Below are 19,196 nucleotides of genomic sequence, written 5' to 3' on the forward strand. Positions count from 1 at the left end.
AGAGCACCTTCATATGTGAGCTCGGCAAGTAGGTCTGCTGTACATACAATTCTGGTTTGATTTAGTATTCTAAACTATTGCTCCACGTACAATAAAAAATGTAGCACACATATAGGGTACACATGACCCCTGACTTGCCTCTTGTACTGTTCTCAGGGCAGGGGCAGGATAGTTTCTCAGGTCATATTTGAAAACCCTCTCTGTTAATAAATATATCACTAAAGCATGATGTGGTAGCTCAATTGCCATTTGCAGACAGGCATTTTCCATTGGAATGGCCACAAACGTTCCTACCCACATGCACTTTTAATGATAAAACTATATAGCGTACAAAATGTGGGGAAATCGTGTTTCAGCAAATCTTTATAATTTGCCATCAAAAGGCATGTCCATGAGTGAACTCTGAACATCAGGCGGGAACCCAGTCTAACGCAACCAGGCGAGGCGCCGCAATGCCACGGTCATAGAGATCGCCCTGCCCAGTGAGTCGGCGGTGTCTAACTCACAACGAATGGCAAACTTAGCCGCATCTTTGCCCTCAGCAATCGCCTGAAAGAGGGTAGCCTGCACCTCCTCCAGACACTGAGGCAACACCTGAGTAACGGCATCCCACACCGCGTGGGAGTACCAGCCCAACAAGCAGGCAGGGTCACATTGCCGAGCAAGCGGGTCCGAGGACCCTTCCCAGTCGTCATCCGCCTCTTGCGTAGAGGGAGGCCTGTCACTGCGGCGGAGCCGGAGAGGGGACGAACGACACCGAGAACGGCTCAGTGAATGGCGCGGCTTCCAATGCAGATCCCAGGCCGGAACAAAATGGTCTGGGAACCGGGGCAAGGGCGGGATGAACGGCACCCAGTGCGGCGCCTATGGTGGAGCCGGGGCTGGAGCAGAGGGTGGCGCCGGGGATGGAGCAGAGGGTGGCGCCGGGGCCGGCAACGCCTCACCTCGTGGCGCCAGGGCCGGAGCCAGCGGCGCAGGATCCTTTGGCGCCGGGGCTGAAGCCGGTGGCCGAGCCACCAGGATGTGGACACGGGCCCGAAGGCGCACCGGCGGGAGCCTGAGGCCTGTAAAGGCGGTCAAAGGCAGCAAGGAATTATTGCATCTGTTCGGGAGTCGCTGACGGACCAGGGTATAGCGGATAGGCCGCTGTCCCCCTCGTCCGTCTCCGAGGAGCGACGGGGGGACATCAAAGAGCGAATACGCTTCTTTGACTTTTTACGGCGACGCTTAACGGAATCCGAAGATGAAGACTTTGAGTCCGAGGAGCGACGGCTCCAGTCCCGCGAGCGGTCCCAGGAATGGCCTCTAGACCGGGAGTGTCAACGCAATGAATGCACACCGCTCCCGCAAGGCCTTGGGGGCCATGGCACGGCAGTCAAGGGAGTCGTGGTCGGCCTCCAGGCAGTAGAGGCAAACATCGTGGGGGTCCGCTACCGACATATTGCGATGACAGGTCCCACAGGACTTAAAGCCAGGCATCCCTACATGCACCAAGAGAAAATTGGGGAGACAAAAGTCTCAAAATAGAGGTCAAAAAGAGACCAAGGAACGTGCTCAATCCGGATCTGCGCTTCCTGGCACGGAAAAAGAAAGAACTGACGTCAGCGCGCATGGGTGGCGCCAAAGTTATCTGACGTCATCTCGGTGCGGACGACGCCAGTGACTGACGAGGAGCCGCAGGATGCCACCTACTGACGCGCAGGGGTACTGCTACGCAAAACTTTCAGATCCAGTCTAACGCCCAGGGTTATTCTAAGGTAAGGAATCTATCACGAACGTGTCTCTTTCAGATTCTATAATTGTCCTGATTAAGTACATTTCAAATGCAAAGTTTGCTGAGTTTACATAACTAATGTGGCCCTCCTTGGACTGGTTAATTTAGATGAATTACGAACTTGCCACTCAGATTGCAGTACACAGGATTCAATATCAATGAATATTTGAGAGCATAGCAGACAAAAAATTCAATTACATTAAACTAAACATTAAAATAAGAGCCCACACGTTCTGCTTGTTAAATGCGGTTAAAGAAAACGAGGAACTCGAGTCCGTATATTAGTAAGTGGTGACTTTGAAAATCCATTGTACCCCAGAAGCAAGCGAAGCAAGCGTTTTGAGAATATCTATGAGCTGAGCATGGTTTTGAAGCCATCAAAGTAGAGATTGGGCAGTCACATTGGACATAAAGTCAACAGTTTATTAAAAAAGTGGAGGGGCCTACCTTAAATGTACAGCGTATATCACAGAAGATTAGGCACTGGTCATGTGTGGTGCGAACCCTCAGCACTTGCCGGATCTGTCGCCAGTCACGCTCACAAAATGCCTTACCACGCATCAGTCTTGTGCTTCAGCTTAGATAGCATAGACCCCGACTTTTAAAAAAGCTAACAGCCACAGATTACAACAGCGAGGTCCAGCATGCAACTAAGCATACCCACAGGGTGCTTAGGGAAGGAGGATGTGAAGCCCACAGTACCCGGGAAAGTCTATGGTTTGCAGGAAAGAAGGGCATCAGCGCTCTGTTCAACAGAAGCCACTTACTTTTGTTTTCTCTTGCGGGGGTTCATGGCACATTTAGGCAACAGGGGCGTCTCTGTTGCCATTAAGAACATGAGATGGTCTGCTGAGCAGCAGTCATAGTGAATTAAAACCAGCAACGACTGACGGGGGATGGGCAAGCTGCGATACAGGAGGACTAGGGACGGGCAAGCACCTGGGAGGGGTGGTGGGGGTGGGCAAGCAGTGTTGTGGGAGGGGGTTGCGGTGACGGGCAAGCACCAACAGAGGTATAAGGAAGCATCAATGAAGGCAAAGCAAAACTATCTTCCACAAAAATGAGCAGAAAACAAAGAAGAATATAGTGCAGAAAAACAAACAGATAAGAGGCAAAGTGTAAGTTTACAAGTAATTGGGCGGTGCTTGTGGGAGGAAACAAAACACAAAAAAGGAGGAACAAAGAGCAAAGATTAACCACTAGCAAGCCAGCCTGTTTAAAGGACAATTAAAGTAATGGAGACAAGGAAATGGCCGGCTTGTAAGCCCACAAAGTTTGTATAACATGTCTCAAAGGAACAGTGCAAATGCTGCCTAGGCTCAACCTAAAATGGTATTATTTGCTTATCTCTCCGCCCAGTTTAGAGACCATCAAATTAAAAATTGTCACGAACCTGGCATTAGTTTCACTCACATTCACCCCACGCTTTTGCATCCCAGCATAAATTCTTGTGACCAGTCTGCGCAGGGAGTGGTTTGTAAGGGCTGCCTTAAATACCTGGAATGTAGGTGGGACCGCTGGGAAAAATTCATGAATCGCCAGAATGGCAGCACACAGCTGGTAATAGGAGAACATGTCCAGTAGTCACATCAGGTCCCTGCAGGGCCTGTTGTGGTGCAAAGAATGTGTCTTCTGGGAATACTGCACCCATGGTAGCCTGCTGCAGATTGCAGCTCCCATCACCAAGGGTAATAGGAAAGGAGCGGTGTCCAAAAAGTGGCAGTGTAGGGGCAAATAGGCATCTCAGTCGAGCTTGCCCTCCGAGTTCATTCCACGCCCACACCTTGCAAGCCAATGTCTAACCGCCCGCTGGTGTTTGGGGGCCTGGAGGGGGGCATGATCATGATCATGTTCAGGTGCTGCGTTTGCCTGAAACGGCGTAGGGTAAAGCCAATAGTGTACAAATTGTGACTGGGTGCTATAGTAATACAAATCCATATCTGGAGTGTCATTATCTCCCATGCGATTTAAGGCTGTACACTTGACCAAGCGAGGGATACCAGGCAAGATCTGAGCTGTCGGTGGTAATACAGCAGCAGGGATGGTGGCAGGTTAATGAACAGATATAGACTTTTTAGGAGGATCACCATCTTATCAATGGCCAGCCTCCCAGTTAGGGCAAGCAGAAGCTTCGGCCACCTCTCCACAAGCTCGTACAGCCATGTCATTAAGCATCCATAATTAGCTTTCCACAGATCATCTAGGTCCCTGCTGAGCCAAATCCCTACATATCTCACAGTCTCTCTGGTCCACTGCAGCAGGAACTCCAAGACAAACTCCACTGACATCTGTCAATGGGAATATTATTGATTTGGTCCAATTTATAGGGATTCCTGATATATCACCAAACCTGGTGAAATCGGAGTGTGTCTAAATTATCTCACGAGTCTCCAGCACAAAACTTATCATCTGCATACATGGATACAAGAAGTCTACGAGGCATGAATGCCAGGCCCCGATGGGAGTAGTGCTGACGCACCAGAGCCACAAGTGGCTCCATGGATATGGCAAATAATATGGCCAAAAGAGGGCACCCTTGTCGGGTACCTCTTGACACTGGAAATGGACGAGTGATTGTCCCACTGATCCTTAAGTAGGCTAAGGCTAGGAACACAGGAGACAAATTAATGTTATGACCTTGGGGCTCACTCCAAGGCGTTCAAACAGGGCAAAGAGATTCGGCCATTCACGTGAATCAAATGCCTTAGTAGCGTCCAATAAAACCACAGCCACTCTAGGGTCAGATTCAATAGCATGGACTTGGGCAAAGAAGGTACGCAGACTGTAGATTGTTGGTCTCCCCGAACAAGGTCATGCCTATCTTGGAGCACAATAAGCAGCAAAATCAGGAGTAGCCGTGAGGATTTTATTATCCATGTTGTTAACAGCGCTGGGGGTTCTTGTCGGGTTTAAGAATTGTCACGATCAGCACCTCCAGCACAGGGAAGGGTGAAGAATTCCAGCAGTGAGGGACTCTTCATACATGGCGAGGATATGTGGGGCCAGTCAGTGGTGAGAACATCCAGGCCAGGGGCCTTGTCTAAAGGCATTACATTGATGAACAGGACAACCTCTTCCACTGAAAAATGCTAGTCTAAGAATTGCATTAGGCCCTCCTCAAGCTACAGCAACAGCACAGGGCCGAAATAAGAGGTGAAGTCTGGATCAGGTTTGGCCTGCTTGGTGGCGTAAAGGGTGGAAAAAAAGGTGGTCATCTATCTTTGTATGGTCTCAACACCAACAGGCTAGTTAGATTGGTCAACCTCTAGCTCAACAATATAATCGCCTGCCCAGGGCTTGTGCAACAAATTGGTCAATGTCTTACCAGCTCTATGAACCTCACCATATCACCGAGCAGGGGACTCTTTTCCCAGATAATGGGTTTCCCTATGCGCAGCTTCCATGTATTCAGCGAACTTCTCACAGATACACACAAACCAGGATACACTACAATCTGCAAAATACTGGAGATCTAACACACAGACCTCTACTAGACGCACAACCATATTGCCCAGGTCACACAGCACCCAGGCCTGTTTCTCTACACAAATTCTCCTTATCACAACTTTGAAGGCCGTCCACAGGGAAGACTGTGATGAGACTGACAGCTCATTCTGCTCAAAGTATTCCACAATAGCTGATCAGACTTACAATATAAATACCTGGTCCAGCAAAGCCCTAGCAGGGAGATACCACGCAACACAATCCAGTGGGACCATCTCCAACAAACCGGTGCAAGGTCCGCAATATCCGCGGAAAGTGTGACACACTAGAAGTCTAGGTATAAATATTGTGCCTTGCTAGCCAGTAGTCAATTCATGACAATGTGGTGTGTGCAGCTGCTATATATGTGCCCTCAACGCTGTCCACGTGTTGGGAACACCAAAGATCAGTGCAGCCATTGTCAATCATTAGTAGATGCGCCTGTGCAGCTGCCTCTGGGTGCGGGCATCGGGAGTCACTAAATCAGTCAGCTCGGGGTCTAAAGACCGCATAAACATGACAACTTTGTTTCCCTATGACTGGAAAATATCTTCAGAGTCATAGAAACAATAGATAAGTATTTCACTCAGTCAATCGTGCATGGTTCGTTTCTACAAAGTTGCAAAGAAATAGTGAGACGGGCGTTCTCAATAAAAGGCTTATTGAACAGTCTTCTTTCTCATGCAAGAGAGGTGAACTGCTACAATCGTTAGACAGAATGCAAAGTATAATGCGTACAGCAGGAATAGTATTATGAAATAATACTGTAATAGCATTGTATGGTTTCTTAGCCATAGAAGAATACATACATAAATAACACAGGCTAAAATAGTCAACTGGTGCTTCTAAAATACGCCTACCCCAATGCAAGGTCTAGTACGAGGGAAGAAGTAAGTATTGTTTAGCATAAGTATTGTTTAGCATAAGTTTTAGTTCTGCCAAGAATTACCAAAGGTTTCTCTAGGTTCTAATCAGCTCCATGGCTTAGAATGAAGGAGGTCTGGTATCTCTGTCTCTGGACTCTATTTCCCAACACCCCACAAGGAGAGTCAGAAACACTGGAGCTGGATTTCTCAGCAGAGGAGAGCAGTGCGTCAGCTGGAGAGTCAGCTTCCTTTGGCACTTGCTGTAGCGAGCTGCATCGGGAAAGTAGGTCGTCGAACTGCTCCGAACCACTGTGTTTTGCCATAGCACGTGAAGGTATATTTATACCTTGAAGGTGTTTAGGAATGCCATGTTTGATGTAAGTCGGGCATATGAACGTCATGAATGAAACCCCTAAGGAATAGATGTTCATTGTAAAACTAACAGTTCTTGGAGAGATCAATATTCAAGCAAGGGGAAGTCCCTGACAGCTTAAGCTGGTTTTCCAAGAAATCGTTGTAACATTTGGGGAACGGATGGAAGTAACCATACCTGTATTTGGGTAGCATGGGCTATGCCTAAATAAGGGCTTGATTTCTATGCCTATATAAGGGCAACGTGGATTGTACCTATATAAGGGCATGAATCGGGGAAATCCAGTCGGAATCTAAAACGCCATACAACACCCCTTAACCCTCCAAAAGAGCCCCAGGTCCTATTGCACCTGCATATCTCCAAACCTCTGCAAAGAAATAGGATTCATCTACCTTTGGCCCATACACAGACAGGAGTCGGAGCGTGTAGCCCTGCAGTGTGCCAGAGATCAGAACATATCTACCTTGATGGTCACATAAGACTCGGCATGTGCGCTGTGTGCCATTGCAAACCGTTACAAATTAGTATAGCTACCAAGCGGGCATAATTGGAACAATATGCTACATGATGTTCACCTATCCACCCCGCTCGCAGGTGCGCCCGAGTGCTCTCCGTGAGATGTAGTTCCTGCGGTATTCAAATATCTACGTTGTATCTCTCCAGGTACGCAACAGGTTGAGCCTTCCACCCATCATTGAGGCCCCTTATATTCCAGGTCACGCAATTAATCAACTGCATCGGAATCAATATGTTGGTGTGAGAGCTCCTGTCGCGCATACATAAAGCGTGAGGGCTTACAACATTACGTTGAGTGGCAAGAAAGGGGAAGAACAAAAGAACATTTTGCAATCCGGAGGCAACAGCAACAAAAACTCAACATTCTGCCCACCTTCTACTTTGACACGCCCCCCCACCCCACCCCACCCCACCCGGGCCAAATACCACCAACCCACCATCCATGTGACACTCAACAAGCAACCAGTGTAAACCGCCAGGGACTCATACCGAAGGGGCGTACCTGAGGTCCGGGACTCGCCCAGCCAGAAAAGAGCTGGGTGGGCCATCAGGTGCAGTCTTGATGCACAAGTTGCTACTTGTGTAATGATATATCTGTAAGAGACATTAGTTAGTGATAGATTCCTTACCTTAGAATATCCCCAGGCGTCAGATTGGATCCGGAAATTTTTGCGTAGCAATACCCCTGAGCATCGGGAGGCGTCGTCCGCGGCCCCGCGTCAGTCGTCGGCGTCGTTAGCGCCCGAATGACGTCAAAGTACTTAGACGGCGCCCATGCGCGCTGACGTCAGTTCTGATACACAGCTTTTCCGCGCCAGATACGCAGAGCCATGATAGAACCAACACTGGTGCCATGAAACTAGGGCCCTGAAAGGGGATGACTTTAACCCTAGATATCGGTTCGCAGAACGGGGAGGATGGGTGGGTAGGTAAGGAATCTATCCCTAACTAATGTCTCTTACAGATATATTGTTACACAAGTAGTAACTTGCGCATCTGAAAGAGACACATTAGTGATAGATTCCTTACCTTAGAATAGATACCCCAGCAATACCAACCTCGGTGGTGGGTCTGCAAACCAATAATCACACCAGAAAGTCCTGGAGGACGGAATGGTCAAAGAAGCCATCCCTCCGGACTTGGCTGTCCAGGCAGTAGTGTCTTGCAAACGTGTGCAGCGAGGCCCACGTAGCTGCCTGGCAAATGTTCTGCAAGGGCACTCCTCGGCCCAGGGCAGTTGTAGTCGCCGTGGCCCGAGTAGAATGAGCCCGCAATCCAACAGGGGGCTCCTTTTTGGCCAAGGAGTAACATGCCTGGATACACAAGATGATCCACCCCGAGATTGTCCGCTTGTGCACCGCCTTTCCCTTCTTAGCGCCCACATAACCAACAAAGAGTTGGTCATCCACCTGGAACTGGCGTGTGTGATCCAGATAATAAGAGAGCGCACGTTTTGGGTCCAGACGGTGGAGCCTCTCTTCCTCTTTCGAGGGATGCGGAGGCGGAAAGAAGGTGGGCAAGGTAATGGACTGCCCGATGTGGAAGGCCGTGACAACCTTGGGCAGGAAAGAGGGTCTCGTCCGCAACACAACCTTGTCCGGATGGACAGAGAGGAAAGGAGGTTTAGAAGAAAGAGCCTGGAGCTCACTCACTCTCCTGTCAGAGGTGATGGCCACCAGGAAAGCAGTCTTCAAAGTAAGAAGACGGAGAGGACAGTTATGGAGCGGCTCAAAGGGAGCACACATTAGGTAAGTAAGTACAAGATTCAAGTCCCACTGGGGTATCACGAAGGGAAAGGAGGGAACATGTGTGTGATGCCCTTCAAAAATCTATTTACAATGGGGGACTTGAACAAGGAAGGCTGAAAGGGCAGAAAGGTACCCCTTGAGAGTGCCCAGAGCAGAGCCCTGCTGGGCAAGAGAAAGAAGAAAGAGTAGAACCCCAGAAAGGGGTGCAGAGAGTGGATCCACAACCTTTGCTGTGCACCATGCCACAAATCTGTTCCACCTGCAGGCATATACCGACTTTGTGGAGGGACGCCTGGCTACCAGAATGAAATCATAGACTTCGGGAGGCAAGTCAAATGGCCACAACTGCTGCCGCTCAATCTCCAAGCTTGTAGGTGGAGACTGGACAGGTCCGGGTGCAGAACAGTCCCCTGCTGCTGCGACAGAAGGTCCTCCCGAAGAGGCAGACGAATCGGGGGATCGACTGACATGCTGAGTAGCTCGGGATACGAGCATCTTCGTGCCCAGTCCGGAGCCACAAGAATAACCTGGGCCCGGTCGCGCCTGATCTTCTTCAGCACTCTCGGCGGAAGTGGTATAGCACAAGGCGTAAAATAGACCGCAACTCCACACGCGACGAAAAGCTTCTCCGAGCGAGTGCCGCCTTGGAAATTCCAACGCGCAGAACTGATGACATTGCGTGTTCTCTTCTGTGGCGGATAGATCTAACCAAGGCTCTCCCCATTGCTGAAAGAGGCCTTGCGCCACGTCCAAGTTCAGACGCCATTCGTGATCCATCATGCACCGACGGCTGAGTTCGTCCGCCCTGGCATTCAGAGAGCCTGCCAGGTGTTGAACCACCAGGGTCACGCCCCGATGGTCCAGCCACTGCCAGAGGCGCAGAGCCTCCTGGCATAGAGTCCACGACCCCACCCCGCCCTGTTTGTTGCAGTAACACATGGCGGTGGTGTTGTCCGTGAACACTTGCACTACACTCCCCCGGACAGAGGGGAGGAATGCCTTCAGTGCTAGTCGGATCGCCCGCAGCTCCAAAAGGTTGATAAGGAGCCGGGACTCCGCCGGAGACCAGAGGCCTCTGATCTCCGCCTCGCCCATGTGGCCTACCCAGCCCTGGAGGGACGCGTCCGTCACAACCACGGGCTCCGGGTGGGGTAGGGAGAGGGATCTGCCACTGACCCAATCGTGGTCCGTGAGCCACCACTGCAACTGTCTTGCAGTGCCCTCCGAGATCAAGACATGATCGGACAAGTTGCCCTGATGCTGGACCCACTGAAACTTCAGGTCCTGTGGTGTTTATATCTAGGACCCTAATTCGATATTCCCGATTTATGCCTTTGTGAGGTTATAATCAATAATGTCCTGATAAAGCCATAAGAATCAGATCCATATTCAGTAATAGCCCATGCAGTCCAAAGCACAGCACGGCTACTCCCATCGACTCCTAGAAAGCACAACACGTTCTTTAAATAAACCAAGCCTCCAGCAGCCCGGGAAATCCCCCCTGCTTTTGTTTTGATTTGAACGAGAACTCCTGAAGTCCAGAAAGAACTGTTAGTTCTTAGTGACGTCTTATGTCCAACTTTATGTCAAACCCGGCACCTTCCAGGTATAAAATACCAACAGTTGCCTTAAGCAAACACACAGTGGTTTGGAGCAGAGCGGCCATCTACTTGCCTGAGAGCCCAGCTGATGCGAGAGCCCACGGAAGCCGCCCCTCCCGTTTGACGCACAGAGAGACGCTGGCTTTTTCTCCAGCCGAGAAAATCCAGCTCCGGTGTTTCCAGCCTACCCTTGCGGGTTGCTGGGATATCGAGTCCTGAGGAAAGAGATACCAGACCTACCACATTCTATTACCAAGGTACAGAGCTGACTAAATCCCTTAAGAGAATTCTTGAGGCAGATTCTTGGCAAAATAATCTTAACCAACTTAACTTAAACTGCTACTTACTCATCCCTTCCCAAGTATTAGGCTTAGGTCAGGTACACCGGGGTAGGCTTAGTTAAAAGCACCAGTTGAGTACGTTAGTCAATGTATTTATGTATGTATATATTTTATCCATTTTAAATTATCATAAGGCTAAGAAACCATATCAATGCTTTTACAGTATTACTTCCTAATACTACTTTTACTGTACACACTTTACTTTAAGTATTGCAATTGTGGCAATTAATTTCTCTTGCTTGAGTAAGAAGACTGCTCAATAAAGAACACCTTTTATTGAAAACGCCCGTCTCTCTATTTCTCTGCATTCTGGTGAAACTAAGTATGCACTGCTGACTGAGTGAAATAGCTTTCTATTGTTTTCACATGACTCTAGAGATATACTCTTATTCTGAGGGAGCAAAGTTGTCATGTTAATGCGGTTGTCGGAAACTGAATCCCTTCTTGTCTGAGCCAGGGGAGCTTGTTCCTCCCTATTCATTCAAGAAAGTTTCCAGTGACCTCTGAGCTAGCTGGCGCAAATCTAAATTAAGTTTAACATAGTCAGTAGAGACCTAGATGACCTCAGTCCTATGTCTACACTGCTGTTTATGTTATTCCAATGCGCAGAGCCTATTAGGAAAATAGGAACTTCACTACAGTCCCACTGCAGCGCCCGCATCCGCCACCGGGCGTGATGCAACAGAAGGATGCAGGAGGCCATCAGCCCCAGAAGCCGCAGCGTCAACCTGACCGAGACTCAGGATAAAGGCTGAAAGATCGGAATCAGAGCCTGAATCCGCTGTTCGGGAGGATAAACCCGAAACTGCGCCAAGTCTAGAACCGCTCCGATGAAGAGGAGCTTCTGAGAGGGACACAGGCGCGACTTTGGCACGTTGATGGAGAACCCCAGCAAGTGCAGGAAGTCGGCCGTAGTCTGGAGGTCTGGGGCGAGCCCGCCATCAAACAACCAGTCGTTGAGGTAGGGGAAGACTGACACCCCTAACCTGCGCAGATGAGCTGCGACCACCGCCATCACCTTCGTGAACACCCGTGGGGCGCTGGTAAGGCCGAAGGGGAGAACGGTAAACTGAAAGTGCTTGTGGCCTAGCATGAACCGCAGGTAACGCCGGTGGGCCGGCAGGACGGGGATGTGAAAATAAGCGTCCTGCAAGTCCATCGCTACCAGCCAGTCTCCAGGGTCCAGGGCAGCTAAGACCTGAGCCAAAGTCAGCATCGTGAACTTCTCCTTCCGAAGGAAGCCGTTGACGTTCCGTAGGTCCAAGATAGGGCGTAGGCCCCCTTTGCCCTTCTTGGGTACCAGAAAGTAGAGGGAGTAACAACCACACCCTACTTCTGGCCCAGGAACGCGCTCTATGGCCCCCTAGGCCAAGAGGGCCGTGACTTCCTCTTGCAGAAGTTGCAAGTGATCCCCCGACACGCGGTGGAATTGCAGTGGCATGGCTGGAGGGGTCGCCTCGAAGGGGAGGGAGTAGCCCCTTCGGACGATCTGTAGCACCCACCTGTCCGATGGGACAGTGCGCCAGTGGGAGAGGTGATGGCGAACCCTGCCTCCCACTAGCGTCACATGGGCCTGAAAACTCGGAAGGTTTTGAGGCAGGTGCTGCGGAGGGAGGTGTGGACTGGCCTCGCCGTTGTCCCTGACCGCCAACACGGCGGTTTCCACAGCCGCCACCGCGTGGTTGATCATTCTGCGGTGCGTGGCTGGCAGCACGTGTGGGGGCGCCCCTTCGGTGGCCTCGAAAGGAGCGAAAGGCACCAGATTGCTGGCGTGTGGCCGAGAGGCCCAAAGACTTGGCCGTAGCCCTGGAGTCCGGCAATGTCCAGAAGTGTGGCCTGGACATCGGCCGAAAAGTTGGCGGACCTCAACCAGGTGCGGCGTCGAACCGCCACGGTCGTTGCCATCACCCTGCCCAGTGAGTCCGTGGTATCCAGCCCACACCGGATGGAATATCGCGCTGCATCTCGGCCCTCCACAAGGGTTTGGGGCGAGTTTAGCCCGGACCTCCTCTGGACATTGTGGCAGCGCGACCGCGTCCCACAGGGTGTGGGTGTAGCGGCCCAAGAGACAAGCGGTATTGACAGACCGCAGCCCTAAACTCAGGGACGAGAACACTTTCTTCCCCGAATTGTTCATATCTCTCGGATTCCCGATCGGGCGGAGCCGACAGGAATGTGGTCTGGGAAGTGGAGGCCTGGATAACCAGGCTCTCGGGGGTGGGATGGGTGGACAAAAAGCAAGGGTCGCCCCGGGCCGGGCGGTAGTGTCTGGCCACGTTCCTATCCACAGGCGGACCGGTGGCGGGCTTGGACCAAGTGCCCACCAGAATGTCACACAAGGCCTCATTGAATGGCAGCAGGGACTCACTGGAGCTTGTCTGCGGTTTGAGGACCTCAGTGAGGAGGTTAGTCCTCACGGCCGCGACGGGGAGCTCAAGATTTAAGGCCTTGGCCGCCCTCGTCAACACTACACTGTAAGTAGACCCCTCCTCCGTAGCCACGGTGGGAGGGGAGACAAATCCAGTGTCTGGCGAAGTGTCAATACCACTGGCTTCCCCAAGCTCATATGCCCAGTCCTCTTGAGACTTGCACTCCAATGCCAGAGGGTCTTCAGACCCCTCCCAGTCGCCTTCGTCACCCGTCTCCTGTAAAACAGGGGCAACAGACGGGGCCTCCTCATTGAAATAAAAATCTCCAAAGGCCGTTGGAAGCGGCGCCCAGTCGGACGGACGGCGTCCACAGTGGGCGCCGGGGGCGACACCCGCGGGGCCGGCGACGACCCGGATCGGGAAGCGGATCCGGTGAGGTCTTGCGGCGCCAGGACCGAAGTCGCCGGCGGCGCCGCGGCCGAAGCACCCGACGGCGTCGGGCCGAAGCACCCGACCCGCTAGGGCCTCCAGCCGGGACCGTTGGGCCTGGAGGCGCCACGGAACCCGGCTGAGGAGGGAGGGACCTCATGGCCATGAGGTACCGCTCGATCTCCGGCGACGCACCGTGCCCAGGCACCCGAAGGTGTGGGGCAGGCGGCGACGCTTGAGACTCCGTCGGAGCCGCGTGGGTGGTGCCACCCGAACCCCCGTACGCATCGTGCGAGCGTCTGGGTGGGTCAGAGGAACGATGACGTCTCTCCGACCTCTCATGCCTCTTACCTGAGGACTTGGATCCTGACAACCGGTGTCCACTCCCGGAGCTGCGATGATTCCGACCCCGCGACCGGTCCCTCGACCTCCCGTGGGACCGGGACCTGGAACGGCGCGGGCCGACTGCCGGAGCTCGAGTCGCTTGCGGGACCGCTCCCGCCTAGCTTTAGACGTCAGGGCCCAGCAGTCAGAGCAGGTGCGGTCGTCGTGGTGGAGGCCTAAACACTTCAGGCACCGGCGATGGGGGTCGGTAACTGACATCAGTCGGTCGCATTTCGAGCAGGGTTTGTACCCGGGCATCCTTACCGGCACCGATAGAGTCGAAGACTCGAGTGAAGAAATTATCAAAAAGATTAGTCAAAAAATGACTAGGGGTAGAGCTTCTCCGGATCTGCGCTAGCTGGCGCGGAAAAAAGAAGAACTAACGTCAGCGCGCATGGGCGGCGTCTAAGAACTCAGACGACGTCATTCCGGCGCTAACGACGGACGCGGAGCCGCGGACGACGCGCAGGGGTATTGCTACGCAAAAATTTCCGGATCAAGTCTGACGCCTGGGGATATTCTAAGGTAAGGAATCTATCACTAACGTGTCTCTTTCAGATGTTAGTCATTGTGGTCAACCCTACTGAGTTAGGACGATTCAGTGGCTAGTGGCACCAGGCAGGAAGGTGTCTTAAAATGGACACTAACGTCTACCGGTTAAGCAGCCTCTCAACAGTCATCACTCAATGGAATCACATCACCGGGTCAAGTTACACCCACCAACAGTTCAACTCAAGAACAATTGAATAGTCTATGGCTCAGTGAGGAATCCACGGAGGACAGGACTTCAACCGCCCTGCAGCACTTTCACAAGCAGCATTCGCAGGAGGTGCACCCCCTCAGTCAATTTTACTCAGATGTCACAGCTGACAGTGACTCTCACCGCAGGTACTAGAATATGTTTCGCAAATTTGCCAGCTCCTTTTGGATCTGTAAAGTAGTGAGTTTTTTCTGAGTGGTGTGTATGCGTAGCTTGGCCGGATAAATCAAAGAGTACTTGCCATCTGCAAGCTGTAGTGGGTGCTTGATTGATAGAACATTCCTCTTAGCAGCCAGCACAACAATTGTGAACTCCAGGAAGATGAACATCTCATTACCTTGATAAAAGAGTGGCCGCTAGGCTCTTGTCAGTTGCAAGGCTTCATCTCTATAGTTCAACAGCCCTACTATTATTGGGTGGGCCAAATCAACAGGAGGAGAGCGTTGGCCAAGTGATCTGCGGGCCCTTTCAACTGCTTCCAGGTTTTCGATCTTGTTACAGATGACCTCTAGATCTATTTCCATCCAAAGAAGTTTCTCACCAACCACGGCCAGCTCATGTTCCACATCCAATGTACAGCGTTCAAGTTGGTCTATGTGTTTGATGTGCTCCTCAACTTTTTCTTTGAGGAGATCAAACCTGTCCTTCAATAGTTCAATTCTAGTATCAACACCAGTCAGACTGTGCTCAAGGTCTAAGAACTTAGTACCGAAGTCCAACTCTGGAGTTGAAGCCTCTCCATTGCCCTAACTGGTGGTAGTCAGGAGGCGAATCAGTCGTTTGAGTCTTCCTTTGATTCTCAAATGAAAACTTGGACTGTCTTGTGTCAGTTTTACCCATCATGTACCAGGTGTTGACCAGCAAACCACTAAGTCAATAGGTGGGCAAGAACAGTCGAGAGGTCTTCAGCTTGTCGTCAACACTATCTCCTGCCTAACTCCCAAGGAAATGTTTGTTGGTGATAAACACCAACAGCATACCAAAAGATTACCACCACTGCTCCCATCAACAACCCTCAACTCAGGAAATCAGCATAAATCAACGAAAAGCAGTTTCTAATCGTTGTTTTACCTCTAGTTAAATAAATTACCAAGAAATTACATAGGAGGCAATATAATACATGCACTTGGCATTTGAATGCCTTCTGTATGGCATGCTGCTTCAAAGTGCATGCTGTCAATTATATAACTGCTAAATAAAAACAAAACCTTCAAACGTCGTCGCTTTACAGACATTGTCCCAATAAAGTCATTTCTCAAACAAAAGAAATGATTGGTATTTGTTGTAACATGCTGAAGTAAAACACAATTTCTTTAAAGTAATAATAATGCATACTCATACATAATTAAACAAACCAATGTTTACTGTGTTGTGCATGGTAAAACTGGATCAATAAATCAGTGTTTATGCACTATCGTCCAAAGCAGCTACAAAATCAAAATGTGTCTGAACTTACAATGTGTTCAAACATCCGCAAGTTGGAATCTCAAACTAAATCAACAACAAAAAAAAGAATAGCAACAGTGTAGTGAGCCCACACACCAATACCACAGCAGCAAAATATGAGGACATACCACTTTGCCGCAAAGTAGTAACTATAACAGCAGTACACTGTAGTTAGCACGCACAAGAGTGGCGATTTAGAGGATAAGTGAAAATAATATAAAAATTATCATGTCTTAACAAGTACCACGAACAGCCTGGCAGCTGGTTTCCTGACCCATGAGGTCTGCCGACCAGGTTGCATGAACCTCAAACCCCCACCCAAGACTGCCCTGCTCCAAGTAAGTCTCCAAATTAACCACATAATACTAAATCAAAGAAAATAAGCAGAGAAAAAGCAAGTTATCAATAGCACTCTGGAGCGACCAATGTACCAGGGGCTTGCTCATGTATGAGCCTGTGGCATATGCCGACTGTTTTAATTTTCATTTTTGTTATGGCTAGTAACCAAGCAGTAATCAAATGTGCTAAAGTCAACCAGATGTTGGTCAACAGATCCCAGGGAAAAGCGGGCTTAACCAAGAGCTAACAGTGGATTTGTAGGAACAGGACTGACCATTCATGACCCTAAAAACTGCAGTTAAACCCAGTTACACACAGTCCTTGCTTTTACTTACTCTGCTCTAAGATGCAATGCAACTGCATCCTACGAGCAGTGAAACGCTCTTTTCATCCTGGAATAGAGTGCACACAAGTTCAGCAACTTCTAGTTATTTTAACATTTCTCGGGTGATTTTCCTTAAAATGTGCCAGCAACCAGAACCTCATAAAAGTGCACAAGCAGACCGAGGGAGAAAGCGTCCAACAATTTTCACAAAGACACCACTAAACCCAAAACAGACTGAAGTCCACGTTTATGATCATCCAAGGTCAACAGTAAATGTACATGCATTCAAAGGGGAAAATTACAGATTATGCACGCGAACCACACATGTTCAATAAGGGCGTTCATTAATTGTGATGCAAGGCAGATTATAATTGACATAGCAATTGAGAATTCATTTGTCTGCATGAACGAACACCAAAAGACACTCAGAATGTGTGCATTTAATGACGCTTCCATAAAAAGCATGCAGAACTGAGACATGGCATAGGAGCCTGGAATAATACCCTTGCACACAAGCCAACAAATGCAGATAGACCATACCTCGGTAGGGAAATGCATTAACGATGTACCCATTAACTAGGAAACCTGTTGCAACAGCAGTTCTTTTAGAAAAACAGCATATCATTTTAAATTTCTAGTAGAGGACACAAAAGTTTTAAAATCGTTGGCTGGGTACTGCCCAATGAAAACAAAGTGCTGCCCTCGGGGTTACAGACAACCAGCCGAAGGGAGGTTACAGCCACTAAGCAGGCACGGCGACAGCGTCAACTTGACAGCTTATTAAATAAGAAACTTGAGGACTAAAGAAGCAGATAAACATACATTTCATGCATGGTATTCACGTTTTGTGCCTGATGGGCTAAAGACTGTAAAGAAGATCGATTACTTGGACCAGAAATGCCTGCCTATGCAGAACCCTTCCTCTCTGGTACTCTGCCTTTAAGTCCCTCATTCACATGGTGGTAACCTTCACCAGTTTTCAGAGGTGCAAGCGTGGCAGAGGGATCATACTAGGAATAAGGCCGTCTGTCAACTGAGAGTATCTGGAGTCACCATTATGGGAACTTTGACTCACTTTAGGGCCCTAGCTCTCTTCTATTTCCAAGTAGAGGCAAATTACTTAGCAAGATCTGAAACACTGAGAAAAATGCCAACACAGGTTGCCAATCATTTAAGCAAAGACATGTATTGACTTCTCTTGGCCAAACTGCGCAAACCCTCAAGGAGCAGCAGAGTTTTTAACACCCACTGAGCACGTGCACGATTATTCATACAGCAGACCTGTATATGCAGGCAACATGAACATAATCGGAGAATACAATGCAAGTCACTTTGACCCTGGCAACATGTGCATGGATATTTAAGTAGTCAAAGACAGTGAGGAAACTGGCAAATGTGGTTTTGAAGGCATCCTTACCTACATACATACCACCCTAAGAGGAAACAAAAGCAATTCTCAAGATCGCAGATTGATGATTCTGACCAGATAGAAACCAAGGGCATGCTTGAGTGGATGCACAACATTTACAGCAAAGAGGGATGAGGGCATGCAAGGCGACAGACTTAAATCTCCTAGATCAAATTAACACGCTTGGAATGAAAGATGGGTATGTAGCACAACTTTGATCCAAAAGATCCAACAGAAGGCTATATAAGTCAGAAGCACTTAATGCTTGTCGCTCACTTGTGCACCTCACAATAGTAAAGGCTTTCAAAAGGTTCTACCCAAGAGTACTTTTATGTCACAGGGAGCCACCAATTCGTATTCTTGAGCATCTGCCAAAGGGACAATAATAAATTGCTTTTACATATACTTAACATACCAGTTTTGAGGTTTCAATTAACTTTAAATTATAGGTGTTACTATTACCCAATGAAATAGTAAACCATTTTTGATCTGACAGATGTAATCATGGATTGATCATGCCAGGATTTGAAGGTGCGACGTGCAGATCACAGATGTGAGCAGCAAATATATATACTTCACCGAGGCATCTTGCTGACATATTAGACTAGAATGTGCAAAAATATAAAGAAAGCAGCTTTTTTAAGCAGAGACAACCATACTGCTCACAATATGATCATCAAGGACTATATAACGCCTACTTTAGGCCACCATATGAGAGGGTCTAATGCCTAGAACTCTCATCTCCGACTATACTTGTTTTGTTGTTGTCTGCACCTCCATCTCCCTTCCAACTTTCTTCTATCAATTAGTTTCCTTCTAATAGCTCTCACACTACAGTGTCTGCCTGTCAACTCATCCCCTTTTCTAGATCTCACCTACAAGGGAGCACAAGCGCAGTCTGTTGAGAGACATATTTTCCTAGCTTACAGTGGCACTCGGAGCCAGCACCCAGTGTTTACCATTGGCTGGCTCAATTTTCATAAGCAAAAACCCTGCAAAATTTAAATTTGTATAAAGCCTAGCTTTCATTCCAG

General features: G+C 49.4%; 1 protein-coding gene across 2 annotated transcripts in view; it reads right to left on the bottom strand.

Moving 5' to 3' along the window:
• ZBTB46 (zinc finger and BTB domain containing 46) overlaps positions 1–19,196 on the bottom strand; it is a 288,923-nt gene that overhangs the window by 67,307 nt on the left and 202,420 nt on the right. The window lies entirely within an intron of this gene.

This window comes from Lissotriton vulgaris, chromosome 7, assembly GCF_964263255.1.
Source record: "Lissotriton vulgaris chromosome 7, aLisVul1.2, whole genome shotgun sequence".
In the NCBI taxonomy this organism is placed as follows: Eukaryota; Metazoa; Chordata; class Amphibia; order Caudata; family Salamandridae; genus Lissotriton; species Lissotriton vulgaris.